Genomic DNA, 27,400 nt, shown 5'->3' with positions numbered 1-27,400 from the left:
TTTGCGAATCATATTTTAATTGTTTTGCATATCATATTTTATTTGTTTTGTGAATTCTTTTTCATTGTTTTGCATAACATATTTTAATTGGTTTGCAAATCATATTTTAATTGTTTTGCAAATCATATTTTAATATTTTTGCAAATCATATTTTAATTGTTTTGCATAACATATTTTAATTGTTTTGCAAATCATATTTTAATTGTTTTGTGAATTCTTTTTCATTGTTTTGCATAACATATTTTAATTGTTTTGCATAACATATTTTAATTGTTTTGCAAATCATATTTTAATTGTTTTGCATATAATATTTTAATTGTTTTGCATAACATATTTTAATTGTTTTGCACATCATATTTTAATTGTTTTGCAAATCATATTTTAATTGTTTTGCTTATCATATTTTAATTGTTTTGCATAACATATTTTAATTGTTTTGCAAATCATATTTTAATTGTTTTGCATACCATATTTTAATTGGTTTGCAAATCATATTTCAATTATTTTGCATATCATATTTTAATTGTTTTGCATAACATATCTTAATTGTTTTGCTTATCATATTTTAACTGTTTCGTGAATCATATTTTAATTGTTTTGTGAATCATATTTCAATTGTTTTGCATATCATATTTCAATTGTTTTGCATAACATATTTTAATTGTTTTGCATAATATATTTTAATTGTTTTGCATACCATATTTCAATTGTTTTGCAAATCATATTTAAATTGTTTTGCATATCATATTTTAATTGTTGTGCATATCATATTTTAATTGTTTTGCATATCGTATTTTAATTGTTTTACATATACTATTTTAATTGTTTTGCATATCATATTTAAATTGTTTTGCATATCATATTTTAATTGTTTTGCATATACTATTTTAATTGTTTTACATATCATATTTTAATTGTTTTCCATACCATATTTCAATTCTTTTGCATATCATATATTTTTTTTTTATATACTATTTTAATTGTTTTGCATATCATATTTTAATTATTATGCATATCATATTTTGATTGTTTTGCAAATCATGTTTTAATTGATTTGTGAATCATATTTTAATTGTTTTGCTTATCATATTTAAATTGTTTTGCATGTCATATTTTTATTGTTTTGTATATCATATTAATTGTTTTGCATATCATATTTTAATTGTTTTGCAAATAATATTTTAATTGTTTTGTTAATCATATTTTAATTGTTTTGCATATGAGATTTTAATTGTTTTGCAAAACATATTTTAATTGTTTTGTGTATCATATTTTAATTGTTTTGCATATCATATTTTAATTGTTTTCAAAACCATATTCTAATTGTTTTGTTGATCATATTTTAATTACTTTGCAAATCATATTTTAATTATTTTGCATATCATATTTTAATTATTATGCATATCATATTTTAATTGTTTTGCGAATCATCTTTTAATTACTTTGCAAATCATATTTTAATTGTTTTGCATATCATATTTTAATTGTTTTACATATCATATTTTAATTGTTTGGAAAATCATATTTTAATTATTTTGTGAATCATATTTTAATTGTTTTGTGAATCATATTTTAATTGGTTTGCAAATCATATGTTAATTGTTTTTTGAATCATATTTTAATTGTTTTGCATATCATATTTTAATTGTTCCTCTTCTGGAAAAGTTAGATACGAAAACCTTTATTTCATAAAATATTTAACACATGCGTCCTTGACCCATGATTATTATAAACATTATAAACATGTTCTGTTCATTCATAGAGCACTCTTTAGTAAACACAAAATTTTCAGTTTATCTACTTCTAAAAAAACAAAAACTGTACAACTATTATATATATATACATATATATATATATATATATATATATATATATATATATATATATATATATATATATATATATCATATGCTGCTGGTATGGTACCATGTAACCCAGTTCTACCTGGCTCATGGTCGGGTCATCGGCGACTAAACTGGTTCCCCCACCAGACTTGTTTGGTGAGGAGGGTGGCTAGTCTCCCTGAAGGATTGAAAACAAGACCTTCCAAAGGGCGAATGAACCCTTTTCGGGGTCAAAGACCCATTAGCACTGTGTGTGTTTATGTGTGTGTATGTGTGTGTTGGGGTGGAGAGAGCTCCCGTAAGCCGTGGTGAAGGCAACCGTTCTAGGAGAAGCAAATCTCTGATTTACAAAACCATAAAGCAGGAGACCAATACCCGCATTAAGCTGGTCTGCAGTTTAACTTGTTGCTGGCTATCTTGCTCTTGCTTGTTGCTGGATCTCAATATTTTGCACTGAGAGAGAGACTTAGCTGTTGTACAAAGCTAAGACTCTGTAACATCATCTTTGTATAGATACTCCCTCAGGAATTTGTCTATAAAAATGGTCCTGTGCCGATGGAAAAGTTGTGACGGGTGGAGGCTTGAAATGCTGGAAGCATGTAATAATTGATCTCAATGACGTCTAAGGGAGTGGCATTCGTCTGACAAGACATTCCAATCATATATATACACATATATATACATATATATAAATATATATGTATAGACATATAAATATATATATACATATATATACATATAAATATATATACATATATAAGAGTTACATTTATATATATACATATATATATATATATATATATATGCATATATATACATATATATATATATATATATATATATATATATATATATATATATATATATATATATATATATGGTAATGGTGGTTTTCCATCAGATCCGAAGATGACGTTTGTGTTCTGCATCTCATCTGTGCGCACGGAGGTGGCTCTGCAGCCCCAGTCTAGAGGCACATAGTCTACAACATTGGGGGCACTGGAAGTCAGTTGTTTTGATCACCGCTGAAGCTGCTCTGTGGTGACTCTCTCTTTTTATTTTATTTTATTTTATATTTTATTTTTTATTATTTATTTATTTATTCTTTATTTATTATTTATTTTCTATTTAGTTTCGTCTAACAACTCTTGCTGACCTTTTTTTAAAGTGATGACCTGTACATTTCAGTTGACCTATATTATTTTGCCCTATATATTTTTTCGCGCCATTAACATTTCCTGTCTGGGTCATTTTGACTTTTGTTTCCCTTTATTTTATATTTTATATTTAACTTTATCATCATTTTTTTCTCTCTTCCCTGTTCTTTATTATTTATATTTATGTCTCGGAAGTAGAGTGAAAAGCATATCTTATTTTTCTTTTATTAATATTATTGGAATCTTTTCTTTTTTTCCTTGTACACATTTTTGTGAATTATTCCATGAATTTTTGCCTTTGGATTATTATAGACCATCTTCTTCCAATTACGGGATTTGCTTGGATTTTACTTGTACAAATGGAAATTCTTTTAACTTTCTTGAAGTTTTACATTTGGATTTTACCGTCACTTGATTTTTTATTTTCCACCAGACTATCCATTCATGTGTAATTACCTTTTTCTTCACTATATTCCCTCTGCTTCACTTTTTTTGTTTCCAAGTAAGATCTTTGACTTACTTGTTGTTTCATCAAATACTTCTGGATGCAAAATCCGATCCCGCATTTTGCTAATTCCTACCCTCTGATGAGAAGGAAAGTATTTCTTCGAAACTCTGTGGATTAAGGACTATCCATTTATTTAGTGTTTCCTTTTCAGATTAAATATGTTTTTAACTCATTTCAAAGTGTTTTTTTAACATATTTGATTAACTGTTTGCTCATATTATAAGCTCTATTTCCTATTTAGTTTTATCGAGCTTTTACATCTGGCTGAGATAATTTTATAAATATCATTTCTTTAATATTTATAATATACTTTAATTTTACCATCTTGGATCATTTTGGTAAATTTAATTGTAATTCTTTCTTTTATTTTATATATATATATATATATATATATATATATATATATATATATATATATATATATATATATATATATATATATATATACACACACACGCACACACACACATATATATATATATATTTTTTTTTTTATGGGAAAAATATACTTAATAAATTACATTTCATCCTTTATTTATACAAATCCTTTTATTTATGAAGCTCAATGTATGTTAAATATAACTACAGAGCATATACAAATGAATGATAAAAAGTCTATATTCCAAATTCCAAGATGTTGTTCGTCATACTGTTTATTTCTTTCAGCATATTAAAATGTTCAATTTTTGATAGCACCTGTTTCGTAGCACAGAAACAATCATGTAATTATTTCATCAATTTTTGAATATTTTCCGCCCTGAATCATCAAAAGAATAAGAACTTATTAACTTAAAAAAAAAAAATTGGGGATGATTACATTAATCCAAAAAATCCGCATGAGTAATTGCATTGTTTTTAGAATATTTACGCCATGTTATCTTGCATTTTTAGAATGTGCTAAAGTTTGATAACCGTTTTTATTAAGTCAAGATTGTTTATTCTATGAGAATATTGTCAAAGTCTAAAAGTAGCCAACATTCTCATAGAGTGAACAAAAGAATAAAAACGGTTATCAGACTTTAACACATTCTTGGAACGCAAGGTCACACCATCCCTTTCGCATCCCACTTGGTCCCAACCAGAATGCTTAGCTGGATTGTCTGGACTGTTTACTCCCCCAACACACACTAGCTTCTAAACGACTGGCCACATGCCAGAAGAATCTTCACCATCATTCTATCAATCTTGATCAAAACCAAGAAAGGCTGAAAGGAATTGGGCATGGGATACAAGAATGTTTGGGGAGAGATTGGGCGGACATCCAGACATTTAGTCCCAATATGTTTAGATTAACATAGACAATATTTATCTTATCTAATTATGATAACTAATATATATATATATATATATATATATATATATATATATATATATATATATATATATATATATATATATATATATATATATCCAGGTTTCTTACTCAGGACCCCGGATAGATGTCTATACCCTTGTTTACTTTTTTTTATATATTATGCTATTTAATTACTATTATTTACTTGTTTAATTTTATTCTAGGAATTTCTACTGATGGAATGAAAGTTACTACTACTACTACTACTACTACTACTAATAATAATAATAATAATAATAATAATAATACACATTACTTTCCAATCTAGATCTGTAAAATCTATTGAAGTTTTGATATGATGAAAGAACTGATTTTTGGAATATAGCTGTACTGTTAGTGTAGTAATGATGCTATAAACAACGCTCTCTTTGCTGTCAGTGAAAATCAGAAGATGCAAAAGATGAAAATCAGAAGATGCAAAAGATGAAAATCAGAAGATGCAAAAGGTGTGACATGTTTTATGGGAAAAGCCACATGAAATGAGTTGCAGAACATAAATGGCCAAAGTCTAAAGGAAAGGAGTCAGTTTTTTGCTCATATTTGATGAGTAAATCTCCATTGGAAAGAGACTCACATGCGTATAGAACAAAACGGTGGTGTGAGCCATAATTATCCAAACTCTACAGGACAGTTACTCATTTATATATGCTCTGTTGTCATATGTAACAAACATTGAGCTTTTAAACAACAAGGATTGTTATACACAAAGAGTGAAATATAATCGCACAAGCAGATGTTGTCAAAACATAGTGTATTCATCTCAACATAAGATCCAAGTGGAAGAATCTGCAATACGTTAAGAGTTTCAAAAAGTCCAAAAATAAAATGCGCGATCAAAAAATATTTTTTTATGAATAAATTTCTTGCCATTTGTAAAGCTTCCTACCAAAGAGAAAAAAATTAAAAGAGTAGTTACACAGAAAAAGTGCAAATGAAAAAAATATTTGTTTATATAAACTTTATATATATGTGTACGTGTTGTTCTGATCCTCTGTAACACACACACACACACACACACACACACACACACACACACACACACACACACACACACACACACACACACACACACACACACACTGTGGTTGAATGAGGAACTCTTTTCTATCCAACTTAATGACATCATATTCCGATTTGTTATTCTTATGGTTTACATTTTATGAATTTCATTTTGCAGTTGAAAACAGAACCAAAATAACAAAGAATAAAAAGCAAACTAACGTACAAACTAAAAATGTGGAAGTTATTTTAAAGTAATAAATTTGTGACTGTTAAGACAAGTTTGTGACTCAGTGAGTCAACAAGAAAGATGATAAGTTGTTACCATAAGATGATGGTGATGGTTATCCTGGATGCAGTGTCCTTTGGTTTTTCTGCTGTAGAACTTTAGGTAGTTGGAGAACAAACTGAAGATGTCAATGATGATGTTGCGTGGTTGATAGCTGCTGTGATGATAGTAGACATCTTTTCTCATCATCATGTTAAAAATGCAAGAAGGGCTGCTGTTACTGCTGACTTGCATTGTCAAAGTCATGAAATGGCACCGTAAGTGGAGCAGTTGCGGTTAGTGGAGATGGTGGTGGACATTAAGGCTATGGGGCAAAAACAGCTCCCGAATGAAGAAACAGATAGAGCCAATATTTCCTGGAAAGAATAGAAAGAATAATTGAGCATCAAATAAGCATATATGAAAAGTATGGGCAACACTGCTGTTATACTTATGTTGAGACAAATGCAAAAGAAATAACAGTATTATGACAACTGCATCAATCGATCTTTGATTGTCGTCCACATAAAAGAACTTGTGGACATTACAGAATGTTGACATATCATTTCTAATATCTATAAAAACCATACCAGTGACCATTCCAGCTTGGAAGTCATCCTCTATATATTTAGTTAAGTTCAATACTTGACCCTTGCATGACCTACCGGGCCGAAAACCAGACTGGTTCTCTGGCTTAAGGAGGGCAGTTACTTTGGCCTTTCTCAAAATCTTTGGGATTTGATGGTGGTGCAGCTGTTATAAACCGCTAGAATCCTGAATTGAGTGTCCTTGAGCCAAAGTTCTGCATCATCTAAACTTGAGGCTTTGCCTGATTTAAGATGTTTCACGGCAACTATAAATTCCTCCATCATAAATGGTAAGAAGATGTCATCTGATTGTTCCATTGCAACTTTCATTTCAGTCTTCATTTGTTTCAGGCATTCACATTCTTTTTTGCCATTCAACAGCAGTTTATTGGCAACTTAGTTAGGAGTTACCCCAGCCATTCTTTGCTTAGTTGACAGCATTTAGTTTATTTACTGTCTTCTATACTGTCTTGCTGTTGAATCTAGCCTTGGCCTTGATGGTAATAGGCTGGATAACTAGTTGTTGAAGCTTAACAGTACAGTATGGACGACTGACGCCATCCCTGAAATGAAGCAATCACCCTACTCTCTTCAAAAAGAGGGACGGGATACTTTGTTCAACTTAGAGGACCATTAATCAATGTGATAGCGAAAGATTTTCAGTTCTTCTTCTGAAAAGATTCCAGAAAGCTTGTCATCTTCATACATGCCAAAGACATCTGGAAAGGAGCCGTATTGACCAAATTTTAATCCTTGACTGGCACAAGGCTTCATCAATTTTGCAGCTACCTTAAATTCCGATGATAAAGACATCATCACGATGGCAGATAATGCTCCAACAAAACTTTATCATCTCATCCAGAGCTACTACAGGTCAAAATGAGTTTTAGTACAAGCATAGGGTGATGAGTCAAAGACCTTCGTCAGGGATATGCATTTTTTCTAACAATGACACTATTGACTACATCCTTCATCATGCTCTATAGTGTCTATGCTGATGACATTGTATTGCCGGCATCATCTGGGGATAAGGAGCAAATTGCACTTCACAACGATTAGGGCTTCTCTTCATTGGCTTATACAGAAGACTGTTGATCTCTGAATGGCATTGTATTGAAGGAAGTGGATACATTTGTGCCCACAGTTTTTCCATCCACAGTGAAATAAATGTCAATCATCAGTTGTGGGTGGTTCTTTTGGGAGTGCAAGGTGTATCCACCTTTCACAACTTTTCTAATTTTGCTTAATTGCTAATGGAATGGAAAGTATTTGGTGTTGTCTGCCACAATAAAAATAATGTTGTCAACTTGAGAAGCACCATCTTCCAAATTAGCAAAAGACTCATCTATTATATAAAAGGCAAAATGTGTGTGTGTGTGTGTGTGTGTGTGTGTGTGTGTGTATGTGTGTGAGTATGTTTGGATCTCCGCTAAAAACTTTTGAAAGACGGAACCAAATTTCACAAAGACGGTATCATATTGAAGCCCCATCCTTCGGATGACAAATATTGAAACATTAACCCAAAAGGACCATCAGAAGTGGGTCAGCTGATCGATTTTCTGCAGAGGGGGGCCCAAAAAGTGACATTTTTTCGTTTTTCCAATGTATTTAAATAGTAATGATGGATTGATCTAATGATATTTATACGTAACTAGCAGGGGTTACCCGGCATTGCCTGGGTGATCGGCCCCCTTCCCACTCCGAGGGTAACAAAAAAAGTTACCCCTCTGGATTTACATGCTTGGTGCCGGCCTCCCCCCTTCAGGGAGAGATAATCCCCAACCCCACCTTCAGGGAGGAGGGTGCCTGTAAGCTTCTCCCCCCCCCCCAGAAAAAGTCACCTCCTCCTGGCTTCTTCGCCCCCCCACCCTTGGGGGGGACACCGGCTCCCTCCTTTGGGGGAGAAACTGCCAAGCTCCCCCCTTTCGGGTGAGAAAATGCCAGGCTTCCCTTTTGGTGGGGGGATGGTGGCGTGGCTTTCGTTATAAAGATGGCCGGCCAGCTGAAAAAATGACGTCATCGCCGAGGTCCCAACAAGCAAGATATGTGGAACTCTTAGACTGTCAATAATGAACAGTAATTTTTACAGACAGCGTTACAAAACTTCAAAATTGGATTGAAATAAAGAAAGAACACGGTGATTTATACTGAAACTCATCTAATATTAATAATAAAAAAATAATTAAAAAAACACAAGTTTGTTTAAGTATTATAAGCAATTGAATATTTCGTTGTATTATAGATTTTAAAGATTAGAATGCGTTCTTTAATTACTTATAAATTACATTTTAAAAAAAGTGAAGGAACACGATTTGATTTGTAGTAAACTTGAAGTTTATTTAAAATAATTAAATGAAAATTACGCATGTAAGATTATGAATATTTGAAGCAGAACACAAGCAAAATATTGGATATGAGTTAAGACAATAAACAAATATTAAAATTTTTTTTTAATCAAAATGAATTTTTTTTAAATCAAAATGAATGTTGGGTTTGTATTACTGTACACATAGATTCGAAAAAGTTGTCAAAAAACAAATATATAACAAATAAATGTTATCAAAGGCAAGATAAGTTACTTTTCTACCAAACTGGATATATTTTTCGTATTTTTATTCAATGTAACATGTTTATTCAGCTCGAAAACCATACAGTGTTTACCGATGTATTGGAAAATTCAAGATGGCGTCTGACTCCCTCTTTAACACGGTAAGTTTGGGAAAAGGTGTTATAAATAAAAAACTGGATAAAATACTGTTAAAAACTCGCTCAATATATGTTACCGTGACATAGGTTGACATATATTCGGCGGGTTTTTAGTAGTATTCTTTCTAGTTTTTTATTTATAACACCTTTTCCCATACTTACCGTGTTAAAGAGGGAGTGAGGCGCCATCTTGAATTTTCCAATACATCGGTAAACACTCTATGTTTTTCGAGCTGAATAAATATGTTACATTGAATAAAAACACATAAAATGTATCCAGTTTGGTAGAAAAGTAACTTATCTTGCCTTTGATAACATTTATTTGTTATATATTTGTTTTTTGACAACTTTTTCGAATCTCTGTATACAGTAATACAAACCCGTATTTTGTATAGTTTTTTTTATTTATAACACCTTTTTCCAAACTTACGGTGTTAAAGAGGGTGTGAGACGCCATCTTGAATTTTCAAATACATCGGTAAACACTGTATGTTTTTCGAGCTGAATAAATATGTTACATTGAATAAAAACACGAAAAATATATCGAGTTTGGCAGAAAAGTAACTTATCTTGCCTTTGATAACATTTATTTGTTATATATTTGTTCCCCCCCCCTCCCAAAACAAATTAGAGTGGTCGGTGTTCTGTAGTAGCGTATCTGGATATTTACCAAAAAAAAAATATTTAGGTTTGGCTATAAATTCCTAAACTCATTTCATCCTAAATAATTTAGGTGACTGAAATAGGAATCTAATTGAATCTTTAATTTCCTGAATAGTATCCGATAATTCATTTTTCTTCGAGTTATATCGAATACATTAATACGGACTTTAGGGGCTTTTTTCGTAATGTTACTGTAAAAATTATTTCTTATTGTTACAAATTACGATGCTTTAAAAAAAGCAAAAATAAATTCTTGCGTTTTTTATTTACTACTGAAAACCATAACTTTAGTAAAGGTATTTTTTGTTTAAACAAAATAAAATATTTTCACTAAGAGTTAAGTAAAAAATAATTAGTTCATTATATTCTGCGATCATTATTTGAAAAATACTGCAATTTTCATTAAAATTCGTTAATTTCCTGATTTTTGGTGAATTTTTAAGTAAAGGGAGGAGTCAAAATGTGTATACACTTTGAGCGTCGGCATTCATTTTGAGACCACGTGTGGTTAATTTAAATATCCAGTTTGGCAGAAAAGTAACTTATCTTGCCTTTGATAACATTTATTTGTTATATATTTGTTTTTTGACAACTTTTTCGAATCTATGTGTACAGTAATACAAACCTGAAATGAAAAGACCACGAGTGAACGCGCTTTTTTTTTTTTTAGTTTAGTTTCATATATATATATATATATATATAAATAAGTATTTTTAAATTTTATCTTTCTAGCTTTAAAAAAAAGTTTTAAAATTTTATCAGCCGGCATAATTTATTTTTAAATATTGAAAAATTTCAGGAAAATTAATTTTTGCTAGATTTTTAAAACATGTGTCAACAGCTTAAAAAATCGTCTCTTCAAAAGAACATGTTATAAAGAGTGTGTGCGCGTGTGCTGGGTAGTAGTAGTAGTACTAATAATCTGTCCAGCGTTTGCTTTCCTGTTGTGTGTACGTGTGTGCGGATAGCGCCAGAATGGCGGACGTTGAGTCGGAGGTTGGATTGTGATGTCTGGTGTAAGTTTCGTATTTTTGTAATTTGTAAATGGCAAGTTAGAAACAAATTAAACCCTTCCAAGATGGACAATAAATAAGACCAAAATATTTTATGGTAAAGTTAAGAGCATAAGAACTATAGTTTTTTAGGAGATGTGATTATTGGATTAACCAATCAGAAATCGTCTGTGGCACACACATCTCTGTTTTTATAGATATATAGACTAGAAAAACGCTTAGTCATGTCACGTGACGTGACGTCACCATTCAGTAATGGCGATGTCTGTAAATAAACAATTCTTATCGATAAATTTGCAAGAATAATTCAATGTCAGTATATATAATCTTAAACGTTATGAAAATGTTTCCAACGTGATTAACTGGTTAAAAATAGTAATTATACGAGAGTATAACGAAAAATGTCAAGAAAAAATGATAAAGGATAAAAAAAAATTCAGCTTAAAAATATTCACCGATAAAAAAAACGATCGTTATATTTAAGCTAAAAATAAAGTCATTTTCTTTTTTGTATTATTACCACGTGACCTCCTACCTCTGTTAAACTGTAGGGGGGGGGAGTGGCCGCTTGAAAACCAACAAAAACGGTAATTTTCTTTTTATATTAGTAACACTACGACCTAATTCTATTGAGAGGGAGGAAGGGGAGAATGAGTTAATCAGCGACTACAACCTATTTTAATATAATACGAAATGAGAGTTAATGGATTAGGTGAAACCTGCTTTAATTCAAAGAACAGATACTACACTTTGATCTTAGCTAAAAGACCAAGTAAAAAAAATGCGTATTATATATTTTTGAGGAAGGTGAGAGGCATATTATGAGTTAGTGGGAGGAGGGGGCGAAAGATGAAACCGTTTATTTCTAAGAACAGATACTACACTTTGATCTTATTTATATATTTTATTGATTGAAAAAACATTGAACATACAAAAAGCACAAACAATATAAACTCAATGCAACAAAATTAGACACAAGGCCCTATAAGAAATTGGGAGGGGGAGAGTACAGGGTCATTGTGACTATCTGCATTTGTGAATAATGAAGACTTTGGAGTCTTACTCTTGACTGGCAACATTTACCAAAATACCTCATTCACTCTATGGGTCTTAATCTAACTAATATATGTCCCCAGCGTTTATGATTTAAAAGATATATGTACAAATTAATCAACATTCGTCTGTGTGTTTGTGTATGCATTTTAAAAAAATTTTTTTTTTTTTGTGTGTGTGCATTTGTGTTAAAGTTCAATTTCATTAGAAAAATACAAATTTCTTAAATAAATTGTGTGAACAATTCGTGGAGTGGGGGAAACTACTTGAAAAAAGTTCTTGCAAAAATAAAAGAAAACAAAAAGAAAAGACTACTGGGTTGTTAGTATTGAACCCCCCTGTGCTACTCTATGTGACTAGACCCCCCCCCCCCACTGTTTTCCGGGGAGCCGAAAACAAGCAGGGCGATCCCTAATGGGGTATGGGGGCGAATCCTTAGTGGGAGAAAATAAAGCAACGGATGGAGGGGGTTGTAAGGTGACCTCTGAGTAGGGGAATGACCGGGGGTGTTCAAAAAACAAACGAGTGTATGGTAGGGGATGACTCAGAGGTTCTCTAGTATCAGAAAAATAAAAACGGGAACAGGATCTCATTTGTACCACCAGTCAAGAGTCTTCTTACGTTTTTCTTAGCTAGAATCTAAGCGGGGTGGGTTCCCGAAGGCCCCAGCACCGCCCGTGCCATGTCTAAGGCGGGAACACGTATTCGAACTTGGCTCCTCGACGAATGCACAAACTAGTGCTGTGCACCCACCTCTTGTTAAACTCCGCTCTGGGCAACCTCCTCCAATCGCATCTGATCTTTACTTTAAGCAAATGTTTAAAGTAAGCGATCAGATCCCGATCCGGAACAGATGTCCCTTCGCGGACCAACTTGAGGCGCGTGATTCAAATGACCATTTGCGCTACTGCTAGGATCGCCAGGAAAATCATTCTTTCCTCCCTGGGGAATGGTGGCTCCATGTTGTACACAAAACATCCTACGTCGAGATCGAGCAGACACTCGGCATCGATGTGAGCTGTTACCCCTTCGACGTACCTTAATAAGAGCTGTATCTGGCTGCAACTAAAAAACGTGTGCTCGATCGTTTCGGGCTCGCGTTCGTCACAGCACGGACAGAAGCGCCTGGTATGTTCTTTATACCGGAAAAGTTCGTCGAAGAGGGGCAGCGCATTTCGGACCAGTCGCCAAGTCAGGGAAAATTCTGAGTTATTCAGAATCTCCCGTCCCGGCGCCCAACACCATTGAGAACGGACAACCTCCATCGACCATCCCATCCGCCTACAAAGTGGATCCTTCGCGGTACCCTCCACTAACTCCCGATATAGTTCCTTCCTTGGCTGATCGAGGACACTGGTCCCCGGCAAGGCTCTAAGAGCGGTCCGGCATTCGGAGTAGAACTTGGACTCCCCCTTCGGTCTACGACGACCTTCTACCGAAGGGTTGGGTTTGAGATTGGGAAACGAGTTCTCAACCACAGGGACCCAAGGAGCGTCTCCTTCAAGCGAACGACCCAGGAAAGCCAATCTCTCGGCGTTTCTATGACATAAGAGACTGGGCTGACCCAGGCCTCCCTCGCTCGGACGTTGAACACAGACCTCTCTGCAGACATAATGCTTACCCTCGTTCCACAATAGTGAATCGAGGCACCCTTGTAAGCGGGTTAGTCGTTCTGCAGGGAGAGGAAGTACAGACAAACGGTAAAGGATGAGCGGAAAGACGTATGTTGCACACGCCTCCGCCCGACCCTTCAAGGACAATTTCCTTCCAATCCAAGACTTTACTGACGATTTGACCTTAGACTGTACTTCCGATGCGCATTGGACAGAATTGGTGCATATGTAGGAGGAAATTACCCAGCGTCGCCCGTAATGGTATGACATAGCACTAGCACGACATATATACTAGCTGATTACCCTGCATGGCCTGTGATTGGAAGAACACTTGGTGACGCCTGGGATTGGAAAAAATTGGTTGATATATGTAGTAGCTAAATGCCCAGCATCGCTCGGGATGGATTACATAGGTGGGTATCTGTACTAGCAAAATACCCGGCATAGCCCAGGATTGGACAAAGCAGGTTTATATGCACTAGCAGAACAACCGGCGTCGCCCGGGATTGTATGACATAGGTGGATGTGTACTAGCAGAATACCAAGTGTCGCCTGTGATTGTATGATATAGGTGAAGTATAGGTCCGCTTTGACAATTTTGAAGGTGCTTGTGGATTATCGGTCCCATTTGACAATTTTTAAGGTGCTTGTGCAGTATAGGTCCGATGTGAAAAATTTAGAAGGTTCTTGCACAGTATATATGTTACAATATGCAAGTGACCTCCCTTGGATGTAGCTTCATTATCGAAATCCATTAGATTAATATACAATCATTGTTATAATATGCAAGTGACCTCCCTTGGATGCAGCTTCATTGTCGAATTCCATTATATTATTATACAATCATTGTTATAATATGCAAGTGACCTTCTTTGAGTGTAGCTTCATATGTGTACTAGCAAAATACCCGGCATAGCCCAGGTTTGGATAAAGTAGGTGTATATGCACTAGCAGAACAACTGGCGTCACCCAGGATTGTATGACATAGGTGGATGTGTACTAGCAGAATACCAAGTGTCGCCTGTGATTGTATGATATAGGTGAAGTATAGGTCCGATTCGACAATTTTGAGGGTGCTTCTGCAGTATAGGTCCGATTTGAAAAATTTTGATGGTGCTTGTGCCTTATAGGTCCGATTTGACAATTTTTAAGGTGCTTGTGCATTATAGGCCGGTTTGACAATTTTGAAGGTGCTTGTGCAGTATAGGTCCCATTTGACAATTTTGAAGGGGCTTGTGCAGTATAGGTCCAATTTTAAAAATTTAGAAGGTGCTTGTGCAGTTATGTCCGATGTGAAAATTTTGAAGGTGCTTGTGCATTATAGGTCCCATTCGACAATTTTGAAGGTGCTTGTGCAGTATAGGTCCGATTTGAAAAATTTTGATGATGCTTGTGCATTATAGGTCCGATTTGACAATTTTGAAGCTGTTTTGTGGATTATAGGCCGATTTGACAATTTTGAAGGTGCTTGTGCAGTAAAGATCCCATTTAACAATTTTGAAAGTGCTTGTGCAGTATAAGTCCGATTTGAAAAATTTAGACGGTGCTTGTGCAGTTTAGGTCCAAGTTGAAAAATTTATAAAGTGCTTGTGCAGTATATATGTTAAAATATGCAAGTGTCCTCCCTTGGATGTAGCTTCATTATCAGTTACAATTAGATTAATATACAATCATTGTTATAATATGCAAGTGACCTCCCTTTGATGTAGATTCATTGTCGAATTCCATTAGATTAATATATAATCATTGTTATAATATGCGAGTGAACTACCTTGGGTGTAGCCTTATTGTCGAATTCCATTAAATTAATATACAATCGTTGTCATAACATGTAATTGACCTCCCTTGGGTGTAGCTTCATTGTTGAGTACCATAAGAATAATATACAATCATTGTCATGATATGTAATTGACCTCCCTTGGATGTAACTTCATTGTTGAATACCATTAGATTAATATATATAGTCATTCTCATAATATGTAAGTGACCTCTTTGGATGTAGCTTCATTGTGGAATACAATTAGATTAATATAAAATAATTGGTATGATATGTAAGTTACCTCCCATGGATGTAGCTTCATTGTCAAATTCTATTAGAATAATACAATCATTATAATATGCAAGTGACCTCCCTTGGGTGTAGATTCATTGTCGAATTCCATTAGATTAATATACAATCATTGCTATAATATGCAATGATCTCGGTGTCGCCCGGGATTGTATGACATAGGTGGATGTGTACTAGCAGAATACCAAGTGTCGCTTGGGATTGTATGATATAGGTGAAGTATAAGTTTGATTCGACAATATTGAATGTGCTTGTGCAGTATAGGTCCGATTTGAAAATATTTGATGGTGCTTGTGCATTATAGGTCCGATTTGACAATTTTGGAGGTGTTTGTGGATTATAGGCCGATTTGATAATTTTTAATGTGCTTGTGCAGTATAGGTCCCATTTGACAATTTTGAAGGTGCTTGTGCAGTATAGGTCAGATTTGAAAAATTTAGACGGTGCTTTTGCAGTATAGGTCCAATTTGAAAAAGTTATAAGTTGCTTGTGCAGTATAGGTCCAATTTGAAAAATTTAGAAGGTGCTTGTGCAGTATAAGTCCGATGTGAAAAATTTAGAAGGTGCTTGCGCAGTATATATGTTACAATATGCAAGTGACCTCCCTTGGATGTAGCTTCATTATCAGATTCCATTAGATTAATATATAATCATTGTTACAATATGCAAGTGACCTCCCTTGGATGTAGCTTCATTGTCGAAATCCATTATATTAATATACAATCATTGTTACAATATGCAAGTGACCTCCCTTGAGTGTAGGGCGATAATATGGATTTACTCATGAAAAATGATTGCAGAAATTAGTAACATACCATAGCCTATGTATCAATGTTTTTATTTTAGTAAGAGTGGAGGCAATAATGTAAGTTAAATCATGTGACATGGTTGTTGAAATTAGTAACATATCAAAAAATTATGAAAAATGATGAAATGTGGGTTATTTGGATGATGTGTTTGTAATGAAAAACCAACCAATACAATGTCTTAAAGTTATTATTTTAGGCAGGTGAGCGATAATGTGCATTAAATTGTGGAAATGTGTAACAATCCAAGAATTATGGGATTCAACAAGATACGTCAACATATATACTTACAGATTACCAGGAGTCACCCTGGATTCAATGAGATACATGCAAACGTATGCAAGCAGAATACATGGTCAGCTGGGATAAAATGAGATAGATGCAAATATATACTAGCAGAATACTTGGCGTTTCCTTGGATTGAACTAGATTGATTGAAATATATACTAACAGAATACCTTGCGTCACCCAGGATTTCATGAGATTGATTGAGATATATAGTAGCAAAACACCCAGCGTTACCCGGGATTGAATAAATAGATGAGAATATCTATTAGCAAAATACCTGGCATCGCTTGGAATTTGATGAGATAAATGTGTTGCATATTACCTGTCCTTGCATATACATGCTGTAAATTACCTACCCTAGGTAAGATACAATTATTTCATGTGTAATACCTGTCTTATGTAGGTAAAATATTCTTTTGCTCGAAATAGCAAATGATACATAAATAATAAACATACAAAATTCCTCTCTCATAAGAATAATAAATATATTACAAAACCAAATTCAATTTTTTCATTGTGTATACGGTCCTGCGCAATGCCGGGTAGCCCCGCTAGTCACTATATAAAACTCATGTAGATTGCCAAGATTAGGAACATCAAATTATTAAAACTCCTTCTTAGACTTCTTGATATTCTTGTTGGCTTATCTTATGCATTCTATTCTACTTTTTTAAAATTATTTATGAAGGAACTGATATCAAAACTGAGATCAGAGTTTGTGTTGCAATATAACCGGTGGCTTGGTTCATGGTAATCTATTCTGCTGAACTCAGTTTCCCCATCTCTAAAAGCCAAAGTTGCAGGGATAGTTTGTAGATTTTGCACATATTTGTTTTTCAGTGTGTTGCCCAACATCTAGATCAAGTTTATTGAAGACCTGAATAGCTCGGAGCCACCTTAACAAAAATCAACATGTGTGATGATGCAATTTTCTTTTTTTTTTTTTTTTTTTACACAGTGATCACCACTTATCAAGGCCCGGAAGCCACTCAGGGATAAGAGTTATTGCAAGTACATTACATTAGTATGGAGATTTGATGAAGTGTTTACTTAAGGAGGCAGTTCATTAGGAATTTGTTAACATTGGACTTGAAGACATCCAAGTTGTAGTCAGGTGGGATGCAGGCAGACGGAACAGAGTTCCACAGGCGTGCAGTTCTAAGAAAGAAGCTTTGTTCATGGAATCCGCGTTTTGATCTAGGCACAGATATAGAGTGGGGGAAATTTTTCACAGTGGATTCAGCTAGACGGGTGTTTTTCGTGAAAGATTGGCGAGAGGGGACCAGAGATTGGAGTTAAGACGAGCACCTGCCATGGAAATAACGATAAAACAAGGATAGGCTCGCAACGTCTCTTTTGTGGGAGAGAGGTTGCAGGGTAGAGAAAAGGGCACCCCCCACTAAGCCACAAAGTCTATTTTGTACTCTGTCAAGGCAGGATAGGCTGTTTTTAGCAGCTCCTGCCCAGATATGGCAACAGTATTCCATCCTTGGACATACTTGGCTTTTATATAGATAGAGAATTGCATCAGTAGTGAGATATCTTCTGGAGTGGTAGAAGGATCCCACCATCTTTCCAGCGACCTTGGCAACAGACTTGATGTACGTGTTCCATTTCAGATCAGGAGTAAAGGTCAAACCCAGAAGCTTGTCAAAACACGGGGCCTCACCCAGACGAGAGCCATCCATTTCAATTGATGCCAGATGGGGATCAGAGCGTTGATGATGTAAGGATAGGAGTTTGGTTTTGGATGCATTAAAAGTAACAAGCCACATCTTTCCCCACTGAACCACGTGCTCGAGATCAGAGGAGAGAGAATCAGAGAGAACTTTGTCATTTACAGCCTTTGATGTGTTGCCATAGATGGTCGCGTCATCAGCATAGATATTAATGAATGATTTAAGTATGTGTTTAGGGAGGTCATTGATGTAGATCAGGAAGAGAGTTGGGCCCAGGATTGACCCCTGAGGGACTCCAGCATTTATATTGCAGGCCTCCAATTTTTGTCCATCTACCACTACTCTTATGAGCCTATCGGAGAGAAATGATTTAATGATTGAGAAAACATTTCCAGTTATACCGTAGCTGGAAATCTTGTGAAGTAGACCCTTATGCCATACCTTGTCGAAGGCCTTTGATATGTCAAGAGCAATTGCCCTAGAAAGGAAGCCTTTGTCAAGAGATTCACTAATCCTGTGGGATATAACCGTCAGCGCATCTACGGTAGATCTTGCAGAGCGGAAACCATATTGTGTGTCACTAAGAAGGTTGTTTCTGCTGAGGTGGTTGACTATTTCTCTATTTAATATGGATTCCAGCAACTTACTCATAACACACAGGAGACTTATTGGTCTGTACTGAGAGAGAGATGAATTCTTAAATACAGGGCAAACTGATGAGGCCTTCCAGGGAGTCGGAAAGCACTTCTCCTTAAGGCAGCGCTTAAATAGTTTCATAAGTATGGGAGCAAGTTCTGGTTGAAGCTTTTTTAACACTATAATTGGGATGCCATCAGGGCCAGTTGCTTTACTGGAATCTAGGTTCTTGATTAGCTTGGCGATCTCATGCACAGATATTTGTATGTTTCTGTGTTATCGAAGGAAATATGGGGAGTTGATGGGCTTTGTCGCATAGGGTAGAATTAGCTGCAAAGTTCTTTGCAAATAGTTTCGCCTTGTCTGACACTGGCGAAATGACCTCTGGTCCATTGATAATGGTTGGGATAGAACGCACACTTCTGTTCAGGATCCTATTTGTTATTTGCCAAAACTGGTGGGAACCAAGCCGCTGATCAGCTACCTTGGATTTAACAGACTGGGCATATAGCTCTCTTGCATTTTTTATTACTCTTTTACAGTGGTTGCTGGCAGTCCTGAAAGCAGCTTTAGTCTCAGTGCATCTATTACGTTGGTAGCTATGGAAAAAGTGATTTCTGTGCGTGATAGCAGCAGCACATTCTGGGGAGAACCATGGCTGGCTGTTAGGTTTTGTTGGAATTTTTTAGATGGTATTAATTGGTCTATGCCTACAATCGGTCGGATCTGATACTATAGAGGACACTTCCTTTTTAAACATAGAGTGCAGAGGTAAATCAGATATGAATGTATGGAAGCTATCCCAGTCAGCCATAGAGTACTGGTATACAGTACGGTGGAGGGGTACGTCTGGGGGCTTCTTACATTTCGTTTTTATCTTAACTGATACGACGGAGTGGTCAGAGGATCCTAGAGGAGAATGAATGGAACATGAACATAGCTCAGGGGAAGTTGAGAGAAAAAGGTCTAGGAAGCTTGCATATTGACCGGGTGTATCGGGCACACGGGTGGGTTCGCGAACAATCTGAGTGAGGTCATAAGCAATGGCAAAATCATGACAAAACCTCCCCTCATCATCTGTCTAATTTGAATGGGTTAGCCATTCCACGTTATGGACGTTGAAGTCACCACAGATGTGGATGTTAGCCGAGGGATGTGAAGACAGTATGTGGTCTATTTTCTCAGATATGCTTTTAAAGATAGTAACTCCGCTGTTGTGGGGCTTATAGAGGGCAAATATAAATGCAGTGGTGTTAGCAAGTGCAATCCTGAAGCACATATAGGGTAAATTAGGATCTTCTCTAGAGATATCCCTGCCACACGGGAAGCCATCCTTAATGTAGGCACATATTCCACGCCCATGGCGATCTTGGGGGTCAGATTTAGCTGTTAAATTAGAGTATCCGTTAATTATGAACTCATCTAGGGAAGTGGTCAGCCCTATTCCAGTTTCACTTAGAAATAATATGTTCGGTTTCGTCTCCTGTAATTGGGTTTCAACCTCTGGAAGGTTGGAACGTAGACCCCTGATGTTGGAGAAGGAGACCTGGTAGTTTTCTAATGGAATCATGTGAAGGCAGATTTATTATACTTTGACACCTCAATGTTGAGGCATGAGTTAGACCATACACACAATTTGAGAGCTTCCAAAATTTGTTATTGTCACTGATAATTTCAGATAATAAATAAATTGGTTTGTCATTCTTTCAAAGACAAGATTGTGACATTCACCAAGGAATTTGTTAATTTTAACATGAACATTGGCAGGTCTTTGAAGTTCTTCCAATCTTGAACTGTTGGAAAAACGAAGAGGTATACACTTCAAAATTCTGATTATTAAAATCTTTATTTACTTGTATGACTAAATTGTCAATGCAATTTTTCTGTAATTTTCATTTTTTAAAAATTTCTGTTTTTTTTTTAATACACTTTTGATTTATTATACGTTTGACAAATAGAAAATAGTTTTAGCACTTCCAATCACGCTTAAAAGTCTCATAATGTTGTTTTGAAATAATAACAAAGGGAAATGTACAAAAAAAGATTTCATTGACTTTTACATGACTAATAACAATGTAGTGTAATGCTTTTGTGTTTTTATATTTTAAAGAGTTCAGTAAAGGAGGGAACATTTAACAGTCCAAGGGAGGTAATCTACATTATTTCACAATAATAATGTCCAGAATCAGTGCATTTTCAGTTTCCTTTCAAACATTTCAATTGAATCCAAAATCCAAAAATGTATTTGTCTTCTTCATTGCTTTTTTTACTGAGTAGAATTGTAAGATCTGAATCAACAATATTAACACTGATATCAACTTCTTTTTCACTAAGCACACAGGGTCGCATGACATGATACAGAAATGGAAGATCATCACCATTTGCGTTTTTGCTTCCATTTTGTCATACATCACTTTTTGATCTTAAGTCACCACAAACTGTATGGAATCATAGTTAAGAATGATAGTTTGCTTCATAGTTCTACTCCCTTACCAAGTTTGTTTATGAGGTTTGCTCCATGCATGTTAATAGTCTCTAGTCCAATGAAGTATGAAACCAAAATCAGCACATGTAGAGGGCCTGACATCAAATCCGAATGGGTTGTGATTTTTCTGTGATTGTGAGATTTATAGCCTCGTCTATTATATGTATACTCCTTATATAATTAGCATTTCTGGTACACCAGGATCAAAGGCATGAAATGTCTCTTTTTCCTGGCATTCCTCAAATCCATTGCTGTTTGTAACATCTGACTCTTTTTGGTCTGATCTGACATAAAATGAAAATTACTAGAAACACATCGAACATTTTTTTTTTTACATGGTAGTCACCACTTATCAAGGCCTAGAAGCCACTCGGAGATAAGGATTATAACGTGTACAGTAATCAATGGGATAATATCGTAGTAATTATTAGTAATGGAGATTTGATAAAGTGTCTTACTTAAAGGGGCGGTTTATCAGGAATTTGTTTATGTTGGACTTGAAGACATCCAAGTTGTAGTCAAGTGGGAAACAGACAAACAAAAGAGAGTTCCACAGGCGTGCACTTCCAAGAAAGAAGCTTTGTTCATGGAATCTACGTTTTGATTTAGGCACAGAACATGTCTCATTTTCTGCATTTTGATATGGAATCCATCGTCAAATCCTTTATCATAGCATTTCTGGTTCATCAATGTCAACCAGAATAACAGGCATCCATTGTTGTTCACTAGCCCCTCATTATAATCAGGTAATTTTTATGTTAAAACTGGTTCTGGTAGGCTTGTCTCATATTCCCTCAACTTGGCAACCAGATGTGATCCAATTCAGATAATCATTGCTATCATATATTTTTCAAAGGACTCATATGCCATCAAAGCAGTAAAGTTATTATTAACTGTAAAGAGAGTATCTTTATTTAAAGAGAGTGTCTTTATTTAAAGAGAGTATCTTTATTTAAAGAGAGTATCTTTATTTAAAGAGAGTATCATCCTATTTATACCATTAAATGTTTCTGCACCTCCAGAACTGCTTCCCATGCTTTTTTAGTTAAAGACACCACAGGAGCTTTTTTTAACCTTTTAAACACTAGCAGCCATCTCCCCAAACCTCGTTTCCTTTCCCCAAGAGTGATATTTTTCTGGGTTCAGTATAGGTGGAAGTAGACATTTTTGAAACCATGATGATGTCAGAAAATTTTGGAAAGTTCTTGAAAAGTCAACTACACTCTGTTACTCAAAATTGTTGGTTGCAGCTCATATAATCGATAGCATTCTTCAATCAAAAAGTAAAGTTTATATATTAATGACCTCTTATGCAAATTGACTGTCATTTACTTTTAGAAATTCTATACAACCAATTTGTAAAAGAGAGATAATTCAGTTAACAGGGAGATTTCTATATCAACAAAAAGGCATCTCTATCTATCTGCCATTAGGTCTATTCTTATCTATGAAACATTATAAGACATAGCTGAGATCTTGGGCAACAATTATCTAGGAGAAGCCATCTTGACTAGGGTGAATAGCATTGTGACGATGACAACAATAATAACAACAAAGAATAAACAAAAAATAAAGAACCATTATTATGTTTAGATATGCAAGGAAATGTTACAATGAATTTTTGAATTAAAGGTAAAAAAACAAATCTTAGTATCACTAGGTAACCTTTCCTTTCATTTAAATACTACTACTACTACTACTACTACTTTTTTTAAACATGTTTACGTAAAACCAAAGTAGAAAACGTTGATGTAACTTTCTACTTCCTCAATTCTCGTTTACTATGAGCAATATTTCTGAGAGAAAGTGTGCGAGTCTTTTCTAGTATCGCACAAAAACACGCGTTCATATCTCAAGCCATATTTCCTGTCATATACATACGCGCACACAAACATATGCGCACATGTACACACACGTAGATATATTCACGTTCACGTACATACACTCACATTCACGTGCATACACACACACATGCTAACGTACACACATGTATGCACACATACGCGCACACGTACACACACATGGGCAACGTCACTTCCCCTTTTGAAGGAAATCCACATGCACAAAAGACCACCAGAAACAACTGAACCATCGACGGACCAACCGCGTGGCCTTTCGGGGTGCACGCGCCCACGCACATCATGTACCCTGCTACTGTGTGGGGCAAGAGTCAACAGACAGTACGTACACCTTACACGTTTTCTCTCTCCATGAACTGGAATGACTTTCTCACTCTTTTTTCCCTTTTGCTTTGGTCCATCAACCAGACAAGTTCGCGTCCTAGTGGCCCGAAGACATTTCCACGTGGACAAGTACCAACATGTGCGTGCAGCTTTACTGATGTCAACCCTCTATCTTTATCTTTGTCTACACGCTGGACTGCCATTTCTCGTTCCACTACATTACTCACTCTTCTTTCCACGCGCGGACATAAACACGAGTTACACCTAAAACATTCATTTTTCAACAGAAAATAAACGACATGTTTATTTTATCCAGCAATTGAGTTTTGTTTCCTTCTTTCCATTCGTTTCATTATTTTCTTTTGTAGCGAGTTAGGATATTTATATCCTGGCCCGCAACAAAAGGGAAGAACATGCTGAGTAGACTTCACTCAAACTCTCTCTTTCTCTACTGTTCTTAACAACTTTTCAGATCACGTTCACAAATTTTCCAACCTCAACATGAAATATCACATATAACACGCATAAACACAAAACTTCCAATGTAGATCTTCACTATCAGATCTCCCACAAGATTTACATTCCAACCAAAGATTTACATTCCAACCTTCCAGAGATTAAAATCCAATTCCGGGAGACCAAATCCAACCTATTGTTCGTGTGCAAAACTGACATTCCACTTCATACTTTTTCCATAGATGATTTCATGATTATTGGAATATAACTTTCAAACCTCAAAATCGTTATGACCATGGAATATGTGCCTACATTAGGGATCGTTTTCTATGTAGTAGGGACATCTCCGAAGAGGACCCTAAATTGCCCTATATGCACTTCCAAGTAATCTTACAGCGCCGATTTAATATTTGGCTCTAAAATGATGAAATTACTATCTTTTAGAGTTTATCAGGAAAAATATTTGACCATATTCTCCGCTCATTCTTCTGCCAACATTAACATCTGCGGATTTTGATATCAGTGAAATTATTGTATATGTAAATCATCATCATCATCATCATCATCATCATCATCATCATCATCTTACTAGAATATACTGTGTGTTACTTATTTTGTATGTCACGCTTACATTCGAGTGACTGTCGTTTAATTGTTATGGACTTCCATTTCTTGTAATCAAAGTATTACATATAAATGAGTCCTCTGTGGAATTTCCACAGTTCCCGCTAATTATTATTATTATTATTATTATTATTATTATTATTATTATTATTATTATTATTATTATTATTATTATTATTATCTGTATCCTGCTTTTCTTTTTACAGTAATGTAAATCAATCTAATAACCAATCAAATCTTTATAATTGCGAGAAAAGACACAAAGGTAATAGAAACCCCTCCCAATATTAAGAATTGTTTTCTAAATAGTAAAATTATTATATAGAAACTCATTCTTGATATGGGACGGGCTTTATTAATTATTCCGATAACTATAGTAAAATTAAAAATAGAAGAAAAAGAAATATAATCTGGTATATGCCGCCATACAATCAAATGTTAAAAACAAATCAAGAAATTTCTAGACCTCATCGAAAAGCACTTACCCGTAGCCAATTCCCTATACAAAATCTTCATTACAAATAACCGAAAGTTATCATACAGCTGTTGTGAAAATTTAGAGATGATAATTAAGCACATAGCAAAATATTAAGTAAGGGCAATGAAAACAATAATAACAAAATAAATAATAAAATAGTGAACAACATGACAAAAATAAAATTAGCACAAATGACAAAAAATGTAACTAGTAGAAATAATAATAATAATAATAATAATAATAATAATAATAAATCATACAACAACAACAACCCTAATAGAAATAAAAAGTAAAAATACTAATAAATGCATCTGTAAATCCTGCACACTTTTCCTACTTCAAAATAAATGTCTAACCAAAAGCATAGTATACCAGGCCACAATATTTGTCAAAGAAAACCCGAATAACAAGAAATATTATATAGGTATGACTTCCTTGTCAATGAATAATTATATTTAAAAAAAAATATACATGCCGCTGCCCATTTAGGGGTACCAAATTGATAAAAGGGAAAATTATTCCCAACTCGCATTTAGGTAAAAATGCATTTTCGTAAAATAATTGAATTCATTCAAAACGTGGCGTAAAAAAAAATAAATGAATACATCGATGTAAATATTCAAACAGTCATGCGAAAGGGGTCTAGTGGTAAGAGTTGAAGTTTTTTACCATGGAGTCCTGATTTCGAATCTCGCTAGATTCAGCCACTCTGATTAGTTGTAGACGATGAAACACGTGTCAGCGGATAATTATATTTTAAAAACAATACACATGACGCCCCCCATTTGGGGGTATCAAATTGGTAAAAGGGAAAAATATTCCCAACTCGCATTTAGGTAAAAATGCACTTTCGTAAAAAATAATTGAATTCATTCAAAACGTATCGTAAAAACAAATAAATACCTCTCTCTCTCTCTCTCTCACTCTCTCTCTCTCTCTCTCTCTCTCTCTCTATATATATATATATATATATATATATATATATATATATGTACATATATTGTACGGTCACATACACACACACACACACACACACACACACGCACACACACACACACACACTAGCGTGCAAATAATGAACCATTATTCATTTTGATTTTCCCCGCGCATTTTGAAAAAAAACATAATCTGTCAGTAACGGCTCAATTTTAAATACGCCCACACACTTTTCTCAAAACAACAAAAGTGAAAATAACATGTTTGGAGGACGTAGTTGAGAGCAGGTCACGTGACACAATCAGCCAATGAAAAAATTAATATAATTCTTTTTACGGATTTCCAAAAGCAGGGGCGGTCTCTTCCTGGTGCCGGCCAAAAATGTATAAAATAGCCGTCTACAGAGGCATTTCAGCTTTCTCTCCCTCTCAGCTCACTTCGAGACACCATGAGAGCATGTTTCTCTTGTTCACGACCTCACCGCCGCCAACATCGTAAAACATCACACGCATACGCGACGCGGACACAAAACTGCTTGTGCACACACGCATTCATCCCGCACATCTTCTAAAGTTAATAACAACAAAATCACTCACTTCTTGAATTTCTTTCCTTATGGGACTCTTTAAGCAAGGCGAACTTCGCCCATACACAAACTGTAAATTCCTTTTTTTAATAGCTTTCACACAGGACTTTCATCTAACATTTCTAGTTACAATGACGTCGAAAGGACCTTTTGTGATCACCTTATTGTTGTTGTTCAAAAAAATGAATGCAGTGCACTTACATCAGAAGGAGGTGTCGTTTGTTTCATTTTTTTTAAAAATTATTATTATTTGTTTGGGGCGAGGCAATTTAATCTCACTTAAATTTCTGAATCTCCACTAATATATATATATATATATATATATATATATATATATATATATATATATATATATATATATATATATATATATATATATATATATATATATATATAAATGTAACTCTTGG

Source organism: Euprymna scolopes, chromosome 36, assembly GCF_053919585.1.
Source record: "Euprymna scolopes isolate OS-2025 chromosome 36, ASM5391958v1, whole genome shotgun sequence".
In the NCBI taxonomy this organism is placed as follows: domain Eukaryota; kingdom Metazoa; phylum Mollusca; class Cephalopoda; order Sepiida; family Sepiolidae; genus Euprymna; species Euprymna scolopes.
This window is presented reverse-complemented; position numbering follows the sequence as displayed.